The following is a 23261-nucleotide window of genomic DNA, read 5'->3' on the forward strand; positions in this document are numbered from 1 at the left end:
ATTAATAAAAAACTGTAAAGAATCCTTTTGTAAACTGACAGTTTCCACATCATTACAAAGTGTTGTATTGATGATATGTGGAACAACTATTAACCTAATCAGTAGATAAATGATTATTAAGGAAGCAGTGCGGATAATCAAAGATCTTGCTAGTGATGGGTTGTTTTACATTAAGCTTAGTAGCTCTTCTTTCTAGGCTTTTCTGTTGCAAATTTGAAAATAGCGTCATACAAATCGATACCTTTAGCAACACTATTTTAAGCTGACAAAACTGGACAGTCGCGTTGAGTCATAGTGGATGGGAATACTTATTTACTTGTACTGCATAACTAAAAAATTTAAAACCGTTCTAGAAATGGTGCCTCATCCAAGAACGTGCTATAGCAGTTACATTATTTAACATTTATTATAGGGTATATCAAACAATTATGTATTACAGGCAACTGAAGATGATCCACAAATAACAGAAGCGAAACGCCTATGGCGAAAAACAAACTAACAAACTGCCTTTCATTTCGTTGCGAAGACAGAATACACCTCCATGAAAATCATTATTATTGGTCAAATGTTTGAGAGAAGCGAAAACAAGACTCGCTATAAATTACACAATGGATTTTTGTCCGAATTTTCACAGCCAAACAAAGATAGAGAAATGGACAAATGGAATATCAAATTCACCGATGTGAGGTAAATGTTAGAAATATTTAATTGTGTGAAAGTCGTAATGGTAATCAAGGCAACTTAATATTCAAGGGATAATTGCAACATTTAACGAATAGCTGCAGCGAGTTATGTGAGTGAAGTGTGAAAATGTCCATTTCTTCAAGGCATAGCCATTTTGCACATTACACTGGTAGCAAATTTAATTATTGAATGATTTCATTTGAACTACATCCAGAACGTTTTGAGAACAGAAGATGCGGATGAGATGTCAGTAGGTTCATGATTTCTGAACAAGTATGAAAATAAAAATAACTGGAAAAACTGGGTCAAATGTTTTGTGATGATTTGTCTAAAAGTAAGAAATGAAACAGATTAGAGAAACATTTGACATGCATTTTAATGATACTCGAAATCATGTACAGCGAATGATGTTGCGAAATCTTTCTCTAATCTGTTTTATTTCTTACTTTTAGACATGTCATTCACAAAACACTTGATCGATTTTTTCCATTTTTTAAATTTTCAACTTTTGTTAAGACAGTAATAATGGGAATCAAACAGTTTCAGTTAAACAGTCCTAAATACAACCGTATCTTTTATATTAACACTGCAGACGAACACTTTTCCAAAACGTCATTTTATTGTTATTTTAAAACATTTAATATTTTTGCTGATATTATTACTATCGTAGGCATCAGTTTTACGCTAAAATCGGCAATTTTTAATTACGGAAGGTGAGGGAGGGGGGAGAAACAAACGGTGACCCCCGATCCTCCTCCACGAACAGAGCCCAGGATCCGCGCGTGAAACAGACAGTAGACAGGATGTTGTAACTACGTGGTCCGAAATGATTCCGCAAAAATTGAAGCAAGCCAATCACTGAAAGTAGACCGGGTCGAGAGAACCGTTTAGTCGAACCTTTTCTGACGGTAGTAATCTTTACATTATGGCGCCCCACGGTACTCGTCATCTTGTACATCCGCTGAGCGCTCGAGAAACAGTGACCGCCTGCGCATGCTTCTTTCTCGCTGACCTGAACGGCCGCGCGTGGCCCGTGGTGCCATCTGTGGGCGCATTCTTAAACCACTCAGTCACGGGGAACCTTGAATCCCACTTGAGGCCACTCGCAAGGGGCATTAGTCGCGCGCAGGCAGCGGAGGCGAGAAGTTGCGTGTCAAGTGCTGCGTCAATTGTACAATGTGTTCGTCGTGGCTCTCTCTCGTGCGCAGTTGAACCAACGGTGAGTTCATCGTTAGAGTGAATACTGGTCTCATAACTGTTGCCAGCACTCCACGTTGCTTCGCCTACACACAATATCGATGGGAAAAACTGAACAATGCTTCAATAATGTGCGCGTAGAAGAGTCGAAGGCGGGCAATTGGTCAGTACACGTTGTGTTTTTAATGTGAAATGTTTTAATTGTGTGATGAGCCTCATGCACGAGATTGTTGTAAGGCGGAGGTTGGTGAGTGTTCGTCACAGCGCACCAGCGATATGATACTTGCAGTCAAATGTTTCGGCGAATGTTTTGCGTCCTGTGAAGTACGGTTAGTGACGTCTCTAAGGCGAGCGAGCCATTAATGCGCTGTAATCTGCTTTTGCGACACTAAATTTTCAACGAACACATTGAATGATATGTTTCTTCTCATTTGTTTCAGTTTCTCTCTCTCTCTCTCTCTCTCTCTCTCTCTCTCTCTCTCTCTCTCTCTCTCTCTCTCCTTGCAACAAGTAAGTGAGAGAGAGGGAAATACTCTTGCTGATATTTACGAGAGCGATTTAACATCTTATTCTCCACCTACTGCGGTATCAGTGGTCAAACGCAGAGTATGAGCTGTGGTTCTATTCCGCGCGTGATTCTGTTAAATCTCACACGCTGATGTCTGTGGGATGTCCACGGCGACGCGTTGCGCCACCCGGCAAACTGCTAAGCGATAACTGTTGTCGTCAGTAACATCCTGCTGCAGCTTCGTTTGAACAGATCGTGTGATGTGCCAAGCCATTGTACGTCTTCAGTGAGACATCATTGCGTTTTAGTTAGCGTAAACAACACACAGATTATTTTTGATTTGCTAAATTTCTAAAATGGACCTGTAGGCTGTAGTGCCAGGACTCCACAGAATTTCTGTTACACGATAAATCACACAAATCTAAAAATTGTAAATTCAAATAAGTCCTTAGGGATTACAGTTATGAATAACTTAAATTGGAACGATCGCGTAGATAATGTTGTGGTGAAAGCAAACCAGAGACTGCGATTCGTTGGCAGAACAATTAGAAACTGTAACAGTTCTTACTAAAGAGGCTACTTATACTACGATTGTCTGTTCTCTTCTGGAGTATTGTTGTGTGGGTTGGGATCCGCATCAGCTAGGACTGGCGGAGGACATCGGAAAAGTCCAAAGAAGGACAGTTCGTTTTGTACCATCGCTAAATAGGGGAGAGAGTGCCAGGAACATGACACACTGCTTGGGGTGGCAATAATGCAGCAGGTTCTTCTCATAAAATTTCGGTCAACTTCCTCCTCATAGTGTGAAAATAATTTTGTTGACACCCATCAACATACGGAGAAATGATCATCACAAAAATACAAGAGAAATCAGAGCTCGCAAAGAAAGATTTGTTCGTTTTTCCCGCGCTCTCTTCGAGAGTGGAACGGTAGCGAAATAGCTTGAAGGTGGTTCAGTGAACCCTCTCTACCAGTACTTAATTGTGAATTGCAGAGTAATCATTTAGAAGTTGCGATAACAGTGACGTATTTTGGGAAACGGGGTTAACTAAGTAATTTGTGTGAAAAATTATAGTTAAAAACTGTTCACACGAAAGCTGAGTAAGCCGTCAGTGTTGCTGTATTGTATAAGGCGACAACCAGGTAAACATGTTGTCTAACATTTACGAGGTCGGCCCCAAAAGCTTCTATTTCTTTTTTTTTTTTTTTTTTTTTTTTTTTTTTGTTTTCCTTACCATTCCGCTTACGACGGTACATTGTTGACGTCGAATTATGTGAAATGGGAATAGAAATAACAAAGGGTTTGTGCCTATTACGAAATGAAATCCGAATGCAAGTAAAACACATCGCGGTACGCTAATATATGTTTCAAATTGAGCGCGTGCTTGGGTGATGAAGCGCCTCTTGGTTCTGATTTCGGTGCTTGAAAATACGAGTATGACAGTTTTATATCGAGCGTCACGCAGATAGTAATTACTGGAATCAAACAGTTACAGTTAAACGAAAATATATCTGTATCTTTTATGTTAATACTGCAAATGAAAACTTAAGTTCCTGAAGCATAATAATTACCACTACCTGTTTGTTATTGTTTTGGATAAGCAAAATAATGCTTCTGAGTTTTCTTCAGTATTGATTCCCATTAACAGTTTTCCGTACACAAGATATTGTTTGCACTTGCCTTCAGTGAAGCTTCTCATGTTACAGACAATTAAGAGAGTGAGGTACCTTGAGATGGAGGTATAATACAATTTCTTTAACCACTTTAAATAAAGTCACTGTGCCAGAGATTTTTAATTTTTGCCGATTATAGTGGTCAACTATTACACAAATAGTGAATAATCAACGCATGAAAATTCGTTTTAATTATGTTTGAAAGGGAAATGTTGACATCAAATTACCCACCGAGTTGGGTATGTTTACTTACGAACGCTTTGTTCACTGCAAGTTCCGACTGCTCAATGGATAAGGCGCTTGTGAAGATCCATTGAACCAGGGCACTGTAGTGCGAAAATGCTGAAAATAAAAACTGGAAGCCATGAAGTGTCGATCCGCTCGTGGAGTCCGTAGGCCTACGACAAACATCTTAAGATTTGCGAATGCATTTTAAATATTTTACAGTGGTCTACATACATAACTGTTGAGGTAACAGAAATCGCGTGTTAAGACGTGTGAGGAATGCTGTTAGTATGTTGTTGTGATGCATGAGCGGCGATTGTATCCACACTGTTTCTCTCGTTTCGTTCGGTATTGGAGTACATTATTGTTGCCAGTTTGTTGCACTGACCGACAAGGAAGGCGACAGCATTGTCCACGGTTCGGCATATATATTAAGTTGAGGAGAAAATGGCAATTTTTGCAGAAACTATATTACAAAAATTTACTATCATTATTAATTCTATGAGGTATATAATTGTAAATACAAAAACAAGTCTAGTATATGTAATAGATGCAGTTATGAAATTGTCTTTTGTTTCATCGTCACTCGCAGTGTAGTCCTCAGCGTATAATCAGAAAATTTGTTGTTGTATCTTAGTATCCTTCAAGATTTACATCCATATCTCTCGTACTTCGTAAGGACTGTTGTGGTGGCACCTGTTGTAAAAAAAAAAAAAAAAAAAAAAAAAAAAAAAAAAAAAAAAATGGTTCAAATGGCTCTGAGCACTATGGGACTTAACAGCTGTGGTCATCAGTCCCCTAGAACTTAGAACTACTTAAACCTAACTAACCTAAGGACATCACACACATCCATGCCCGAGGCAGGATTCGAACCTGCGACCGTAGCAGTCACGCGGTTCCGGATGCGCGCCTAGAACCGCGAGACTACCGCGGCCGGCCTGTTGTATATTTAGCCGATATCTCCTAGGATTTACGCATTAACATCCTTTTTATCATATTGGTTAATTTTCGGATACACTACGCTACAAACGTTTACTTGTTATTCAAGCGTTTGAGTATAGTTTGATACACTTACACAAGTAAACATAGGTACCGTACACGAGGTCATGCTGAAAAATAGTGCCTCTGATTTTTTATTGAAATTTCTTTAAAGCTTTTTAAAGAAAACAGACATTATTAACATCCTTATTCTGGCGACGAACACATTTGTCCCAACGAGAGACCGGTTTGTTGATATCGTCACTGTAGAATGTCTTACGTTGTTGACGAAGCATCATGGTCCCCTCTGCTTGCACCACTTCACCACCAGCAGAGTTTTATAACAGGTGAAAATCAGACAGGTCCAAGTATGGACTGATGGTCGATGACTGATGACAACCGAAGGAGTCTGATTGTTGCAGGTGTCACTGCGCTCGTGTGTCTTATGGCATTTTCATGCTGAGTGAGAGGGTTCTCCATGTATGGACGAACTCTTCAAGCTCGAAACTCGATTACTGCACGCTGTTTCTCACGCACTCATATAGTTGGTGTTTCTCATGCACCCACATAGTTGCTATTTCTCATGCACCGACATAGTTACGTTAGATGTACACACCACTATGTCGCACGCTACATTTCGGAGCCCTCTAGTGGCATGTCACTGCAAATATATACACATGAAGAGTAACTATGTAGAATGTTAATAACGTTTGTTTTACGTAAAAAGCGTTAAGAGTTTTCACATAAAAAAGTTCAGAGGCATTACTTTTCAGCACACCCTTGTACGTTTATCTGTGAATTAGCTATTTTCTATCAAAGACTGTATTATTCAAATTTGACATACACACAGAAAAGTCGCCACTGTGGTTTGGAAAGTGATAGTATCACCTGTAAGGCGAAAAGATTATCCACTACGAAATGGCGCAATGTGTTATACTTGGAACATGACGAACAAATAACCTTCCCACAGTACAAATGTTGCGACAAAATGCTATACGTTTTCAGAGAGGCATTTTAGCAGATCTCATCTAGTTGGGAAGCCAAGGATTTTCTAGTATCTAAGACATATTCGATATGCTTGTTACGTAGTGAAATATGTGAAACACGTTCAAAACAAATCTAAATTATTGCATATTTTTTTTAAAAATTGTCACTTGATATTAACTCGAATGTAAACACAAATATGTTGTCTGATTCACCTGGCAGTCGTTGGGCTGAAAGGCTATGGTGAATCACGAGGTCAAACGCACAGTGTATTCTGACTCATCTCACACCGCTTCTCCACCTCTTGTGAGTAATCAGTAAATACGCAATGTGGCTCTTGGCTATCGATCTACCGTAACAACACTTCCTAGGCCACGTAAACACTGTTCCATATCTTCCCGGAAAAATTTGTGGTTACCAGGAATCGAACCCGCGACCACTGAATCATCAGCCAGAAGCATTAAACACTAACCACGAAGCTAATCGAAGCAGTTAGGCTCTTCGTTCTTAGACTTTGTTTTGAGCTGAACTTAAACTCTTTTTGATGAGTAATTAAGACACCTACTCCCTGCTGGCAACTGTCATATGACTGCCTATATAGAAAATCCGAATCACCAGAACTGACCCCATCTGTAAACACCTCCCCAACAACGCTCAGCTGTCCTAAGAAACAGTTACAACGGCGCGCAGGCACTTACAAACACACTGAATGGCTCCGAGCTAGGTACGTCAGCACTTCCCAGTAAGCTGGCTTCCTCGAACCGTGAGCGACAGTCTGGTACTGCGATGATATAATCGTGGCAGTGTGTACAGACTGTCCAGTGGCTGCAGTACAACAAAATTCAGGGTAGTGAAGAATGAAAAACAGTTAATAAAGTCAGTGGTAAATAGTACAGCACAAGAAATAACGCAGAAGGCCAAAAACTGCCTAGTGCAGATACGAAATGAAAGCCTGTCGACAGCAAACACTGCTAGCACGAAGGGAAGGAGCAAATTATGTAAAGAAACACCACTAACCACAGAAGATGCTTTATAAATAAAAGCGTAACGCGTCTGGTGTAATTCTTTTTAATCAGATTGCAGTCGGCTCAAGACAGATAATCTATACTAACAGATTTTATAAAAAGCTTTAACGGAAAAATCATGTTGCATACAAGACAGATAACCTATACTAACAGATTTTATAAAAAGCTCTGACGGAAAAATCATGTTACATTCCACTCCATATACTGTATCCTTGTTAACTAAACGCCAAGATGGCGTGAGCTGGTTTTGATATGTTACTCTGAGTTTACAATCACACAGGGCTACAAACACAATTTTAAAATTTTCCGTTTTTCTGAATGCTCCGCAAGCCATTGCATAATGTGCGGAGGAAACAACATTGTACCAATATTAGCGAATTTAATTCCTATTCCATTCTCGAGCTGAGCAATGGGGAAATGCTTATATGCCGCTGTGCGCCCCCTAATCTCTCTTATCTTATTCTTACGGTTCCTAGGAGAGATATGCGAAGGTGACAGCAGAATTATCGTACAGTCTTCCTGGAAAAGCTGTTCTCTAAATTTACCCAACAGGATTCCTCGACAAGATTGTTAATCTTCGGCGTGGGTCGGTGGCACGCAGGTAAAGTGCCCGAGTACGTATTGAAACATCTTGGGTTTCTAGTATTTTTATCTTACACTTACCACTTCTCTCAACTCTGGCAGTGTCTCATAATGTGAAAAATTCCGAATTGCGCCATGTTTCGGAGTCCGTGTTAAACCGTAGGGCCCTCCATATAAATATGGGTAAAATTCAGAGGTAGGAGCAAGGCAACGGCGTATCACTGCGACGGGATGATGCCTTGTAAAGCAATCTGTTGCTCAAGCCAATCTTCGGATTGATGACGGCTTAACCTTGCCGTATATGTTTCTTCAGATGTGTTATATCTAGCGGCGCATCTCTTAATACCTCTGATTCCTGTTATAACACCTACTTGATGACTACAAACCCTGGAACAGTGTTCTGGAATGGGTCGCATTAACGTCTTGTCCGAGATTTCCTTTAGAAATTCACCACACTTCCCCAGAATGCCTCCAGCAAGTCGAAGTCTTCCCCACTACTGCTTGTAAGTGTTCACCTCATTTCATTTCACTTCTTAGAATTACCTCTAAATGATTCATGATGCGGCTTGCTGCAACGACGAAGTTATGTCAAGGCAGGAACATAGAATTAGTCATTGACTTGCCAGACGTAAAACTACAGCAAAGTTTTCGTTTCTGAATTTATTAACCCTCTGTTTGTCGGTGTTGCCCGCAAGCAACACCAAAATTGCAGACTGTTATCTGGATCGCATTTAAAGTTTCATCTTTCAATCGGCAATGGTACTAGCAAGATGTTATTAAGTTCTCATATACAGCGATAGTCTGTTGTCTCTGGTGAAGTTTCTGACTAGTGAGCAACTTTAGCAGCTACCGTGCAAGGTTATGTGAGCGTCAATTACCGGTGCAACAGTGTCTTCCTAGTTTTGTGACGCTGTTTTTCTTACGTAACGAAAACTGGTTGTAAACGGAAAGAGGAAATCTTAAAGATGAGTTATTGTACAAAATAGTTGGTGAATTCTTACCTGGGACGTGGCCAATGGACTGATCTTTCCTTGGGAGAGGAAGCCTGGCTTTGAGTACTGGATGGAAAGTAATTTAACAGTAAGAAGTAAACAGCAGCTCCTGATCCGGTCAGTAATGTGCAGTAGGTCAGTTATGGTCACTGGCCAGAGGATGGGCCAACAGGTAAGATGTAGGCTTTGCCCCCAGAGGTATTCGACTGTCAAATGTGGAAAATATGGAATCGTTCCGCACTTTGTGCTAAAACAGAATTGTTTTAAGACATTTCACATGAAATGCTGCAAAACTTAACCTTTTTTCAGCCACAGGAAAAACAAGTAGTGTTTGTATTGTAACACCCAAGCGCCTTTTATGGGCGATGATACTTAGAGCCAAGACACAGTACTTCGAAAAAATGTCTATAAAATTGTTCACGCTACCGTATACATACAATTTAAGTGATTTAATATTTTTTCTTCATAGTATTTTTGCATGTACCAGTAAATAGTTAATTTCAATCCATTCAATCCACTGTTCTGTAATATTCTGTAACCGTCGCTATCTGTTAGCAGCATTAAGAAACTGTTTGCACAAGTCATTTCTGTCTGAGCACTTTAGTGGCTCAAATGGCTCTGAGCACTATGGGACTTAACATCTGTGGTCATCAGTCCCCTAGAACTTAGAACTACTTAAACCTAACTAACCTAAGGACATCACACACACCCATGCCAGAGGCAGAATTCGAACCTGCGACCGTAGCAGTCGCGCGGTTCCGGACTGAGCGCCTAGAACTGCTAGACCACCGCGGCCGGCTGAGCACTTTAGTGTTTGTGGATAATATTATTTGTGTAATCAGTTATTTCAAAAGTTAATTTACATTGAAAAATAGAATGTGTGTTAAAATGAAACAAAGTATGTAAAGGATGATTGTACGTGTGCGTGAGCTGCTCTTGTTAACCAGTCAATATCTTCATCGGAACAACTTTGAGAGAAGTGTCTGTGGCAGTCGGTTCGTTGTGCACTATGTGTAACTGTGAACATTCTGTGATGATCGATGAAATACGTATGGAAGAATATTTATAACGTGGCTTTATGTGGAAATTACCACAGAAGAGATCTGCCACTCAATAATAATTAACGTAACATGACTGTAAAAGGAACGAGGAAAGATATAGAGATTATTTATCTGCCACTGAACAGCCATGTCACAGCAACAATCCAGCAGAGTCATAATTACTTGCGAAGAACAGGATAATTTTCACGAAACGGTGCCCATCGAAGTCACAACCCTACCGTGCGCGCATCGAAATAGCGCCATCACAGCGAACGCTCGACTCCAGAGATGTTGACAAGAGAGACGTGAAAAAAAGGAACATATTGAAAATAGAACGTCATTCAAGAAGAGAGAGTAACTGCTCTTTTTTCGTTCTTGAGAATTTCTTAAAGAAATGAATAACATCACTTATCAGTCATACAATCGTCGTGCACAATACCATCTGTGGTGTAGGTAACGGACAAATTCCTTTTTCCCTTACCTAGGATATATTCTCAACACGTCTTTTATGGAAACTGGGAGAGTGTCACAGATTTTCCAGACTGTCGTAAGCTGTGAAAATAGAAAAACTGAAATATGGACGATTAATCTCGATACTCGTGTCTCTCCTCTTTCTTAATAGACTTCGTGACTCAGAGACACTCAGTGTTCTGTGTGTGCATGGGTCATCGGACGATAAAATTCTACTGAATGATTGATGAAGTCATGATCAGCTCCCTCGTTTTTCGATGTTTTGTATGATTTACAACCATCGGTCATCATTTGGTAAAATGAAATGTTTAATGAGAGGCAACAACGTTTTCTTTCCCTTTGGTAAAATGAAGCACTTTCCTGACGCCCGCTCGATTCCGCTATAAACCCTGAAACATTCTATTTTATTCTTACGTAGTCGTCCTGTTCTATACTAGCGGATTGCGGTGTAAGGTTCATCTACTTCTAAAATTTTGTTTTCGGCAACAGTGGGCATTCTGTTATTAGTAACAATAACACAACACACATCCCCACAAATGCCGCAATAGTCATAAACCGTATTTACTGAAAGTTCGCACTCGGACGCAGTCTCTTGCAATGTAAACTTAAGTATTCAACACGCAACAAGTACGATGCTCTGGTCAGTACCTAATTTTGTACTGTCAAAGTTTTACGTGTTCTTTATTATACAACTTCTGTTCCTCCATTTCTTATACATAAGTTGAAAAGGAAAATTAACTTTCGATGTACTCTTCGACAGCGTCACAAAATTTGCGGAGCCACAGTGAACGCAATTCCTCGCGACGCGATTTGGAAAAAATCCATATGGCCAAAAGAATTCTGGGCCTTTTTCGGTATTATTCAAACTGTAAATCAACTGCTTCCACGTGAGAGAATTCGACATGAACCTTTCACTGGATTCACTCATGATTTCCACTACTCTGGTGCAATGTTCTGCTACTTTCATGCAACGTTCCGTTGTCCAAACAAGAAACATTGTCCATATTTCCCGCTTCGAGAGTCGAGCGGTCGATATACGCGGCTCGCAGTGAGGGCGAGATTTCGATGTACATCGTTTCTTGGAAATTACCAAATGCAGTTTTTCGCTAACAGTTTGCGTTCACATTCTGAGACTATTGAGTTAAAACCAGTTTAAACAACTGATTCCTTCTGTAAACTACTTTTAGTCTTGCGTGTTGTTGTTGTTGTGGTCTTCAGTCCAGAGACTGGTTTGATGCAGCTCTCCATGCTACCCTATCCTATGCAAGTTTCTTCATCTCCCAGTACCTACTACAACCTACATCCTTCTGAATCTACTTAGTGTATTCATCTCTTGGTCTCCCTCTATGATTTTTACTCTCCACGCTGCCCTCCAATGCTAAATTTGTGATCCCTTGATGCCTCAGAACATGTCCTACCAACCGGTCCCTTCTTCTCGTCAAGTTGTGCCACAAACTCCTCTTCTCCCCAATTCTATTCAATACCTCCTCATTAGTTATGTGATCTACCCATCGAATCTTCAGCATTCTTCTGTAGCACCACATTTCGAAAGCTTCTATTCTCTTCCTGTCCAAACTATTTATCGTTCATGTTTCACTTCCATACATAGCTACACTCCATACAAATACTTTCAGAAACGACTTCCTGACACTTAAATCTATACTCGATGTTAACAAATTTTTCTTCTTCAGAAACGTTTTCCTTGCCATTGCCAGTCCACAATTTATATCTTCTCTACTTCGACCATCATCAGTTATTTTGCTCCCCAAATAGCAAAACTCCTTTACTACATTTCCTAATCTAATTCCCTCAGCATCACCCAACTTAATTCGACTACATTCCATCATACAAGTTTTGCTGTTGTTGATGTTCATCTTATATCCTCCTTTCAAGACACTGTTCATTTCGTTTAACTGCTCTTCCAAGTCCTTTGCTGTCTCTGACAGAATTACAATGTCATCGGCGAACCTCAAAGTTTTTATTTCTTCTCCATGGATTTTAATACGTACTCCGAATTTTCTTTTGATTCCTTCACTGCTTGCTCAATATACAGATTGAATAACATTGGGGAGAGGCTACAACCCTGTCTCACTCCCTTGCCAACCACTGCTTACCTTTCATGCCCCTCGATTCTTATAACTGACATATGGTTTCTGTACAAATTGTAAATAACCTTTCGCTCCCTGTATTTTACACCTACCACCTTTAGAATTTGAAAGAGAGTATTCCAGTCAACATTGTCAAAAGCTTTCTCTAAGTCTACAAATGCTAGAAACGTAGGTTTGCCGTTCCTTGATCTTTCTTCTAAGATAAGTCGCAAGGTCAGTATTGCCTCATTCCAATATTTCTACGGAATCCAAACTGATCTTCCCCTAGGTCGGCTTCTACCAGCTTCTCCATTCGTCTGTAAAGTATTCGCATTAGTATTTTGCAGCTGTGACTTATTAAACTGATAGTTCGGTAATTTTCACATCTGTCAACACCTGCTTCCTTTGGGATTGGAATTATTATATTCTTCTTGACGTCTGTGGGTATTTCGCCTGTCTCATACATCTTGCTCACCAGATGCTAGAGTTTTGTCAGGACTGGCTCTCCCAAGGCCATCAGTAGTTCTAATGGAATGTTGCCTACTCCCGGGGCCTTGTTTCGACTCAGGTCTTTCAGTGCTCTGTCAAACTCTTCACGCAGTATCTTATCTCCCATTTCATCTTCATCTATATCCTCTTCCATTTCCATAATATTGTCCTCAAGTACATCGCCCTTGTATAAACTCTCTATATACTCCTTCCACCTTTCTGCCTTCCCTTCTTTGCTTAGAACTGGGTTGCCATCTGAGCTCTTGATATTCATACAAGTGATTCTCTTCTCTCCAAAGGTCTCTTTAATTTTCCTGTAGGCAGTATCTATCTTACCCCTAGTGAGACAAGCCTCTACATCCTTACATTTGTACTCTAGCCATCCCTGCTTAGCCATTTTGCACTTCCTGTCGATCTCATTTTTGAGACGTTCGTATTCCTTTTTGCCTGCTTCATTTACTGCGTTTTTATGTTTCCTCCTTTCATCAATTAAATTCAATATTTCTTCTGTTACCCAAGGATTTCTACTACCCCTCATCTTTTTACCTACTTGATCCTCTGCTGCCTTCACTACTTCATCCCTCAGAGCTACCCATTCTTCTTCTACTGTACTTCTTTCCCCCATTGCTGTCAATTGTTCCCTTATGCTCTCCCTGAAACTCTGTACAACCTCTGGTTTAGTCAGTTTATCCAGGTCCCATCTCCTTAAATTCCCACCTTTTTGCAATTTCTTCAGTTTTAATCTACAGTTAATAACCAATATATTGTGGTCAGAGTCTACATCTGCCCCTGGAAATGTCTTACAATTTAAAACCTGGTTCCTAAATCTCTGTCGTACCATTATATAATCTATCTGATACCTTTTGGTATCTCCGGGATTCTTCCATGTATACAACTTTCTTTTATGATTCTTGAACCAAGTGTTAGCTATGATTAAGTTATGCTCTGTGCGAAATTCTAACAGACGGCTTCCTCTTTCATTTCTTAGCCCCAATCCATATTCACCTACTATGTTTCCTTCTCTCCCTTTTCCTACACTCGAATTTCAGTCACCCATGACTATTAAATTTTCGTCTCCCTTCACTATCTGAATAATTTCTTTTATCTCATCATACATTTCATCAATTTCTTCATCTGCAGAGCTAGTTGGCATATAAACTTGTACCACCGTAGTAGGCATGGGCTTCGTGTCTACCTTGGCCACAATAATGCGTTCACTATGCTGTTTGTAGTAGCTTATCCGCACTCCTATTTTTTTATTCATTATTAAACCTACTCCTGCATTACCCCTATTTGATTTTGTATTTATAACCCTGTATTCACCTGACCAAAGTCTTGTTCCTCCTGCCACCGAACTTCACTGATTCCCACTATATCTAACTTTACCCTACCCATTTCCCTTTTTAAATTTTCTAACCTACCTGTTCGATTAAGGGATCTGACATTCCACGCTCCGATCCGTAGAACGCCAGTTTTCTTTCTCCTGATAACGACGTCCTCTTGAGTAGTCCCCGCCCGGAGATCCGAATGGGGTACTATTTTACCTCCGGAATATTTTACCCAAGAGGACGCCATCATCATTTAACCATACAGTAAAGCTGCATGCCCTCGGGAAAAATTACGGCTGTAGTTTCCCCTTGCTTTCAGCCGTTCGCAGTACCAGCACAGCAAGGCCGTTTTGGTAAGTGTTACAAGGTGAGATCAGTCAATCATCCAGACTGTTGCCCCTGCAACTACTGAAAAGGATGCTGCCCCTCTTCAAGAACCAAACGTTTGTCTGGCCTCTCAACAGATACCCCTCCGTTGTGGTTGCACCTACGGTACGGCCATCTGTATCGTTGAGGCACGCAAGCCTCCCCCCCCCCCCCCCCCTTCCCAGCGGCAAGGTCCATGGTTCTTTCGTAACAAATTATTTTGGCACTGAAGTACGGTATAAAGCTTTGTTACCAGCGTGCTGTTTCAGCCATTTCAGTCAATCTTTCAGTTTTGTAACCTGCAGTATTTTATCTGTATGAGTAGTACTTTAATGTGCGTGCGTGATAGTGTGACTTGAGTATTAATTATTAGTGTTATTACGTTTTTAGATCAATATGTGATCCAGTGAGGTAGTGTTACCCATATTTAGCAGCCTATAATTTTTCAGAGCGGTTTTGTTTCAGTCTAATTACCAATTGTCAGCACGTGATCATAAAACTGGGATAATTTTACGACATGTACTGAAATTTAATTATAAGTCGGCGTCGGGTAACCCGATGTCTTCATGGTCATATTTTCAATCAACTAACATCTTTCGTAGAACATCACGACGGGTGCGTTATAACCTCTACCACTAATCTTGTAAAAAGATATTGTCGTGTTCTTTTCTTTTCATTGTGAACATTGTTAGCCATTATTGATTATTCCCTGCCGTTTGTCAACGACAGTTACTAATTATCAGAAAGAGACAGTTTTTCAACTTAAGGGGGCAGTGAAAAGGTGATTTTCGTGGTCGTTTTTTCGAGTAAAATACACTCCTGGAAATTGAAATAAGAACACCGTGAATTCATTGTCCCAAGAAGGGGAAACTTTATTGACACATTCCTGGGGTCAGATACATCACATGATCACACTGACAGAACCACAGGCACATAGACACAGGCAACAGAGCATGCACAATGTCGGCACTAGTACAGTGTATATCCACCTTTCGCAGCAATGCAGGCTGCTATTCTCCCATGGAGACGATCGTAGAGATGCTGGATGTAGTCCTGTGGAACGGCTTGCCATGCCATTTCCACCTGGCGCCTCAGTTGGACCAGCGTTCGTGCTGGACGTGCAGACCGCGTGAGACGACGCTTCATCCAGTCCCAAACATGCTCAATGGGGGACAGATCCGGAGATCTTGCTGGCCAGGGTAGAGCACGTTGGGTGGCACGGGATACATGCGGACGTGCATTGTCCTGTTGGAACAGCAAGTTCCCTTGCCGGTCTAGGAAAGGTAGAACGATGGGTTCGATGACGGTTTGGATGTACCGTGCACTATTCAGTGTCCCCTCGACGATCACCAGTGGTGTACGGCCAGTGTAGGAGATCGCTCCCCACACCATGATGCCGGGTGTTGGCCCTGTGAGCCTCGGTCGTATGCAGTCCTGATTGTGGCGCTCACCTGCACGGCGCCAAACACGCATACGACCATCATTGGCACCAAGGCAGAAGCGACTCTCATCGCTGAAGACGACACGTCTCCATTCGTCCCTCCATTCACGCCTGTCGCGACACCACTGGAGGCGGGCTGCACGATGTTGGGGCGTGAGCGGAAGACGGCCTAACGGTGTGCGGGACCGTAGCCCAGCTTCATGGAGACGGTTGCGAATGGTCCTCGCCGATACCCCAGGAGCAACAGTGTCCCTAATTTGCTGGGAAGTGGCGGTGCGGTCCCCTACGACACTGCGTAGGATCCTACGGTCTTGGCGTGCATCCGTGCGTCGCTGCGGTCCGGTCCCAGGTCGACGGGTACGTGCACCTTCCGCCGACCACTGGCGACAACATCGATGTACTGTGGAGACCTCACGCCCCACGTGTTGAGCAATTCGGCGGTACTTCCACCCGGCCTCCCGCATGCCCACTATACGCCCTCGCTCAAAGTCCGTCAACTGCACATACGGTTCACGTCCACGCTGTCGCGGCATGCTACCAGTGTTAAAGACTGCGATGGAGCTCCGTATGCCACGGCAAACTGGCTGACACTGACGGCGGCGGTGCACAAATGCTGCGCAGCTAGCGCCATTCGACGGCCAACACAGCGGTTCCTGGTGTGTCCGCTGTGCCGTGCGTGTGATCATTGCTTGTACAGCCCTCTCGCAGTGTCCGGAGCAAGTATGGTGGGTCTGACACACCGGTGTCAATGTGTTCTTTTTTCCATTTCCAGGAGTGTAAAAGCAATGCTGAATCTGACGAACGATTTTGTTCCTTACACATTTGTCTTTAAGAAATCAGTTTTGTGTCCCCTTCGGACGCTCCCTGTAACCGCTGCATCAGATGTAAGGATCCTTTCCAGCCGCAATACTGGTCATCGGCAGGCATTCCAGAAGCCCTCGTACTGGACCTGTAACAAAATAATTTTGTACAAGTCATTTTCATTATATTTTTTATCAGCATACGTCGGATAATTGAAAAATGTTAAGTTCTAACAACATGGTGACATGTTGAACAAAATGACATTTATTTCGCCTAAGAAGATAACGCAAAGCGGCGATGTATGCGATTCCGGAACCATACAGCATCCTTCAAGATCCAACAGGAAATCCTCATTCATCGTCTTCGTGGGAATGGTGGTCGTACATGCCTCTTTGGCAGGTTCTGCTGTTCGCTGCTCTGCTCGCTCGATACGCTTCTCGTCCGCTTTTGTGTAAAAAGTTGTAACAGGCCGGCCCGATCGCAAGTTCGAACACTTTCAGTTTCCATAATGCCTGCTAGGGCGTCGTTGAAGTTACATGCTGTCACACCGACCGCGAGTCGACATGCTATTCCCTCTGTGAATAACCTACCGGAGACCTTTTTTTTTTTAGCACAAATCGCTTTTTAACTCGTTAACGGAGCTTGGGATGCACATTACAATAAATCAGACATCCTAGACAACATTTTAAGCCAAAGGTCTACCCCTTACATTTATGTGGGATTTCATGCCGAAAGATCCAGTACAGACGATTGTCAAATCTTACCCTCTTCGCCTCCCGCGTGTCGTATACGACACAAAGGAACTGGTGACCTTTATCTGCATACAGAACCCATGTAACGGCAAAGATACACACACCAATACTTTTTTCACCTTCTGCAAGGTGTCACTCCTTTCTGCAATAAGTTTCAGCGCCCTATATCGTCAATTACATGTAACAAAACTATTAGCTAAATATATTTCTTATTAGTCGAACTGAAGAGATTGCACTAAAAAGCTTAATACGTGGTAGTGATAAGACTATGTTTTGCCGTCGGGTATAACGCAGTGGCCAAGGTACTGACCTCAAATTCAGAAGGATTACGATTCATTGCTTCGTCCCGCCAGTCTTATTTGGGTTTCCGGGTTCTCATTAAGCCACTAGACCTGAATGTCGGAATGCGTTCTTGGGCTGCCCTGCTTCTGTTTCCTAGCCTTAATCCGGTATCTTCATGGGGTCGTCACAAAAATCATTGGATTTGGCTGAGTTGGTAGTAGAAGATGGCCCAACGCCCTTCCTTGCGCCGCCATTGCCATCCCCCACCCTCCCTCCCCCCGCACACGGAATTTGTGGACCCCCAACTGTCTGCGTCTAGTGTTCTCCCACGCGAAAGTATGCGAACGTTTTTTAACTGTTTACGAATCTTGTAACTGGGGAGGGCCATGGGTACTGACCAAGCCCACATCCAGGCTGTCCGACACATCGGCCCGGGAGGAATCGATTCCAGACCGGCACGTCTCCCCGGATCCCGTAAGCGGCGTGCTAACGAATGCCGCTAACTAGGCGTTATTTTTTTTTCTTTTTCTTTTTCTCCTCCAGGCTCACCCATTTCGTGTGGGGCTGGACGAAAAATGTCAGCAAATGGCGCACAGTATTATTAAATAAACATGTAAAACAACGCAGAGTTATGGAGACGAAAAGAGATGTGTAACTGCAGACAACAAAAGCATCGGCTAAGCGAGTTAAAAAGGGAGTCTACGTTCTTGCAAGAAGACACATTTTCGATTAGTTTAATCCCCGAACATGTTTCAGCACAGTTGTGGCATCTTCAACGAGTTGTTTCTTTTATTGTTGTCACAAATGTGGTGAAATATGTTCGGGGATTAAACATATCAAAAAAATTGTTTTCTCGCAAGAAGGCGGACCCCCATTAATTCACTATAATTTTCTGCAAGTGCGGGAACAGAGCTAAAAGTCCATTGTCAGGAACAGAAGGGATACCCGTGGATGAAGAGGACAAGATAGACCTTGCAACAGTATAGGTTGGCAGCAGAAAAATCGGAAGGCCCAGAACAATTTCAACACTCTTGGTACATATACGACCCACTGTTTAGAGGGGAAAAAAAGATAGAAATCCTCTAGAAGAAAGAGTATGAGTGACAAGGAGACCGAAAGCAAAAATAAGCATGACTCTGTGTCACCTGGAGCAGTTTCAACCAGACTTGACTTACTAATTGGAAAAAGATATCGTGGGAGTAAGACATGCGTATATTGTCGAAGATTGCAGTGAGAACGGCTAGGGTGTGACTCCTAATACGGGGGTTGGAACTTTAATAGTGAGAACTATATATTTACAGCTCTTACGAAATAGATACATGTTTCAAAGTTTAAGTGACGTTCAAAGTAGTCACCAGCATTGTGTATAACCCGTTGCCAGCGACGTGGAAGTCGTAGGATACTCTTAGCAGTGCCATTTGTGTTGACAGCTCGAGCGGCGCGGTCTATTGCCCGACGAATTTGTAGCAGTTCTGAAGCGAGTGGCGTGAAGTGTTTCCTTCAGTTTAGAAATCGAGTTGAACTCACAAGGGCTTAAGTCAGGGGGATGCAGTAGGTTGTACAGCATTTAGCAGCCCCATCAGTCAAACAAATCAGCAACAGCTTGCACTGTACGTGCTTGAGCATTGTCCTGCAAAATGATGGTCAGGCCCTGCAGAAAGTGTCATCATTTCTGTCTCTGTGCTGTTCATTTTTGGAACAAAACCTACGACCAGCTTAGAGACAGAAGTGATTACACTTTCTGCAGGGCCTGACCATCATTTTGCAGGACAATGCTCAAGCACGTACAGTATAAGCTGTTACTGATTTGTTCGACTGATGGGGCTGCTAAGTACTATAGCACCTACTGCACTCCCCTGATTTAAGCCCTCGTGTGTTCAACTCGATTTCAGAACTGAAGGAAACACATCATGGCATTCGCTTCAGAACTGCTACAAATTCTTCTGGCAATAGACCGCGCCGCTCGAGCTGTCAACACAACTGGGACTGCTAAGAGTATCCTACGACTTCCACATCGCTGGCAACGGGATGTTGCAGATGCCGTGTTCCTTGACTTCCTCAAGGCGTTTGAAACAGTTTCCCACTGCCGCCTAATCAGTAAAATACAAGCGTACGAAATATCAAGCCTACTGTACGATTGAACTGAAGAGTTTCCAGCAAACAGAACGCAGCATGTCATTCTCAAAGGAGAGAAGTCTTCAGGCGTAAAAGTTACTTTTGGCGTGCCATAAGGAACCATTACTTTTCGTAATAGGCCTATATACGCTGAAGAGCCAAAGAAACTGGTACACCTGCCTAATATCGTGTAGGGCCCCCGCGAGCACGCGTAAGTGGCGTAAGCCGTTGCGGCATGGACTCGACAAATGTCTGAATTAGTACTGGAGGGAACTGACACCACGAAGCCTCCATGGCTGTCCATAAATCCGTAACAGTACGATGGGGTGGAATCTCTTCTGAACAGCACGTTGCAAGGCATCCCAGATGTGCTCTATAATCTTCAGGTCTTGGGAGTTTAGTGGCTAGCGGAAGTGTTTAAATTCAGAAGAGTGTTCCTGGAGCCACTCCGTAGCAAATTCTAGACGTGTGTGGTGACGCATTGTCCTGCTGGAATTGTCCATATCCGTTGAAATGCACACTGGATATGAATGGATGGACAGGATGCTTACGTACGTAGCACCTGTCAGAGTCGTATCTAGACACATCAGGGTCATATATCACTCTAACTGCACACGCCCCACACCATTACAGAGCATCCATCACATTGAACAGTCCCCTGCTGACATGCAGGGCCCATGGATTCATGAGGTTGTCACCATACCTGTACACGTCCATCCAGTCGATACTATTTGAAAAAAGACTCGTCCGACCAGGCCACATGTTTCCAGTCATCAACAGTCCAATGTCAGTGTTGACGGGCCAGGCGAGGTATAAAGCTTTGTGTCGTGCAGTCATCAAGGCTACATGAGTGAGCCTTCGGCTCGGAAACCCCATATCGAAGATGTTTCGTTGAATGGTTCGCACAATGACATTTGTTGATGGCCCAGCGTTGAAACCTGCAGCAATTTGCGGAAGGGTTGTACTTCTGTCACGTTGAACGATTCTCTTCATTTGTCGTTGGACCCGTTCCTGCAGGATCTTCTTCCGGCCGCAGCGATGTCGGAGATTTGATGTTTTACCTCCTGATATTCCCAGTACACTCGTGAAATGGTCGTGCGGGAAAATCCCCACTTCATCGCTACCTCGGAGATGCTGTGTGCCATCGCTCGTGTGGCGAGTATAACACCACGTTCAAACTCACTTAAATCTTGGTAACCTGCCATTGTAGCAGCAGTAACCGATCTAACAACTACGCCAGACACTTGTTGTCTTATATAGGTGTTGCCGACCGCAGCGCCGTATTCTGCCTATTTAGATATCTCTGTATTTCAATATGCATATACCAGTTTCTTTGGCTCTTCAGTGTCGCTGTCTTCTAGTACAGTGTTCCAGTAAATTGTATCAAAAAAATGTTCAAATGCGTGTGAAATCTTATAGGACTTAACTGCTAAGGTCATCAGTCCCTAAGCTTACACACTACTTAACCTAAACTATCCTAAGGACAAACACATACACCTATGCCCGAGGGAGCACTCGAACCTCCACCGGAACCAGCCGCACAGTCCATGAAAATTGCATCTTCAGTGGTCCATATCTCAACAGGTATTAGATCAGAAATCCGTTGTGGAAGCCATTGGCGGAACTATAATCGGACATTGTGGTCGCCTGGCAGAAAAGCTTGCACGCATTGTATGTAATAAGGATAAAGCAACTGCTGGTATACAACTGGCCGTACAAGAGTACGGTTGTTACCTACAGCAGCTCCAATTCTTCGAGCACTAGCTTCAGAATTATCTTGTGCAATTCACAATATCTGCTCCTCCATCTCTGGCGCGCGGACTGTGCAGGGCGTATCGCTGTCCTTGTCGGAATGATCCAGTGTCTGCAAGTCGCTGGAATAGCCTGCTGACCGTTCTTGCAAATGGAATGGCGCGTTGTGGATGCCGTTCGGCACACAATTCAAGGGCCTGGAGATTACTGCCAACACCAGCCCACAACAGAATACCATGTCTACCGTGTCCCTGTTGGGATAGTAGGCCTCCATCGCACTGTTTCCAGTGCAGATTGACCACACTGCACGGAATCGCTAATTTTGTTTCGTTAACATAGTGGGTGGGCAACAGCCTCAACTGACTAATGTACCATATCGCCGCATTGCTACGACTGCTGCCAACACCACCATCAGTGTCCAGCAAATTACAATCATTCAGCCGTGAGCAGTGAACTGCAACAATAAGACGGCCTACACCACCGAATACTGCAATCACCAAGTATCTCTAGAATGAAATTTTCACTCTACAGTGGAGTGGGCGCTGATATGAAACTTCCTGGCAGATTAAAGCTGTGTGCCGGACCGAGACGGAGGTAGGAGGCGAGGTACTGCGGAATTATAGCTGTGAGGACGCGGCCTGAGTCGTGCTCCGGGAGCTCATTTGATAGCCGGCACGGTAGCTCAGCGTGTTCGGTCAGAGAGCCGGTTGGCCTCTGTAATAGAAAACTGAGTCGAAGGATCAACCACCAAACTTGAACAGGATGTCTTGCGACGTCCGCAACGATCAATAACGAACAAAATGGAAAAAAAAGTTGGTAGAAGAGCACTTGCCCGCGAATGGCAAAGGTCCCGAGTTCGAGTCTCGGTCGTCAGTTCCGTTTCAGCCGCGCTCGCGAGTGGCCGCTGTTAACTGTTGCGCTGCACTTCAGTGTTTACATCGCTGCGCTTGTGCTTAGCCGAGTGCCGTCCGTCCGTTAATCTCCGTGTTCGTTCCTGTTCCTTGTGATCTGATCGCTCTTTCTGGTCTTGCTGCTGCTACTTGGAATTTCGGTTGTTTAACCGAAATTGCTTCGCTGGATTAACCATGGCTACAAACCTCAGGAAGAATACTCTGGTATTTGCGTTTGACAAGGAATCCCGTCCTGTTCAGCCGACATCCCTGGAAATAGATGACTGGATTACACAGGTAATTGGACTAAATTCGGAAACCGTTCATACCTGGCAACTGGATCAGGAAAAATACTGTGTTTTTGTCAAGATAATCAGTGCTTCGACTGTTGATAAAGTGTTACGAAAGTGGGGCTATGAAGTAAGATTTTGTGCATAGAAATGGTTATAAAAGTAAGGTTTCCATCTATGGAGCGGACATTCATTACAAAACCGTTCGTGTCTTGAATCTTCCCATTGAAATTGAACATGTTAAGATTAAGGAAGTTGCTTCAGACTACGGGTACAGTAAATCAATTGCAAATGAAAGATGGTCGCAT

The 23261-nt window shown here is 42.9% G+C and overlaps 1 protein-coding gene across 3 annotated transcripts in view; it reads left to right on the top strand.

Moving 5' to 3' along the window:
* The first annotated feature begins 1765 nt into the window (after positions 1 to 1765).
* LOC126416653 (uncharacterized) overlaps positions 1766 to 23261 on the top strand; it is a 132910-nt gene continuing 111414 nt past the window's right edge. For 2 of the 3 annotated variants that reach the window (XM_050084451.1, XM_050084449.1), the window contains exon 1: positions 1766 to 1903. The gene's annotated coding sequence lies outside the window, so the exon portion shown is untranslated. The other variant, XM_050084450.1, reaches the window with a different exon arrangement.

The sequence above is a fragment of the Schistocerca serialis genome, chromosome 8, assembly GCF_023864345.2.
Source record: "Schistocerca serialis cubense isolate TAMUIC-IGC-003099 chromosome 8, iqSchSeri2.2, whole genome shotgun sequence".
In the NCBI taxonomy this organism is placed as follows: Eukaryota; Metazoa; Arthropoda; class Insecta; order Orthoptera; family Acrididae; genus Schistocerca; species Schistocerca serialis.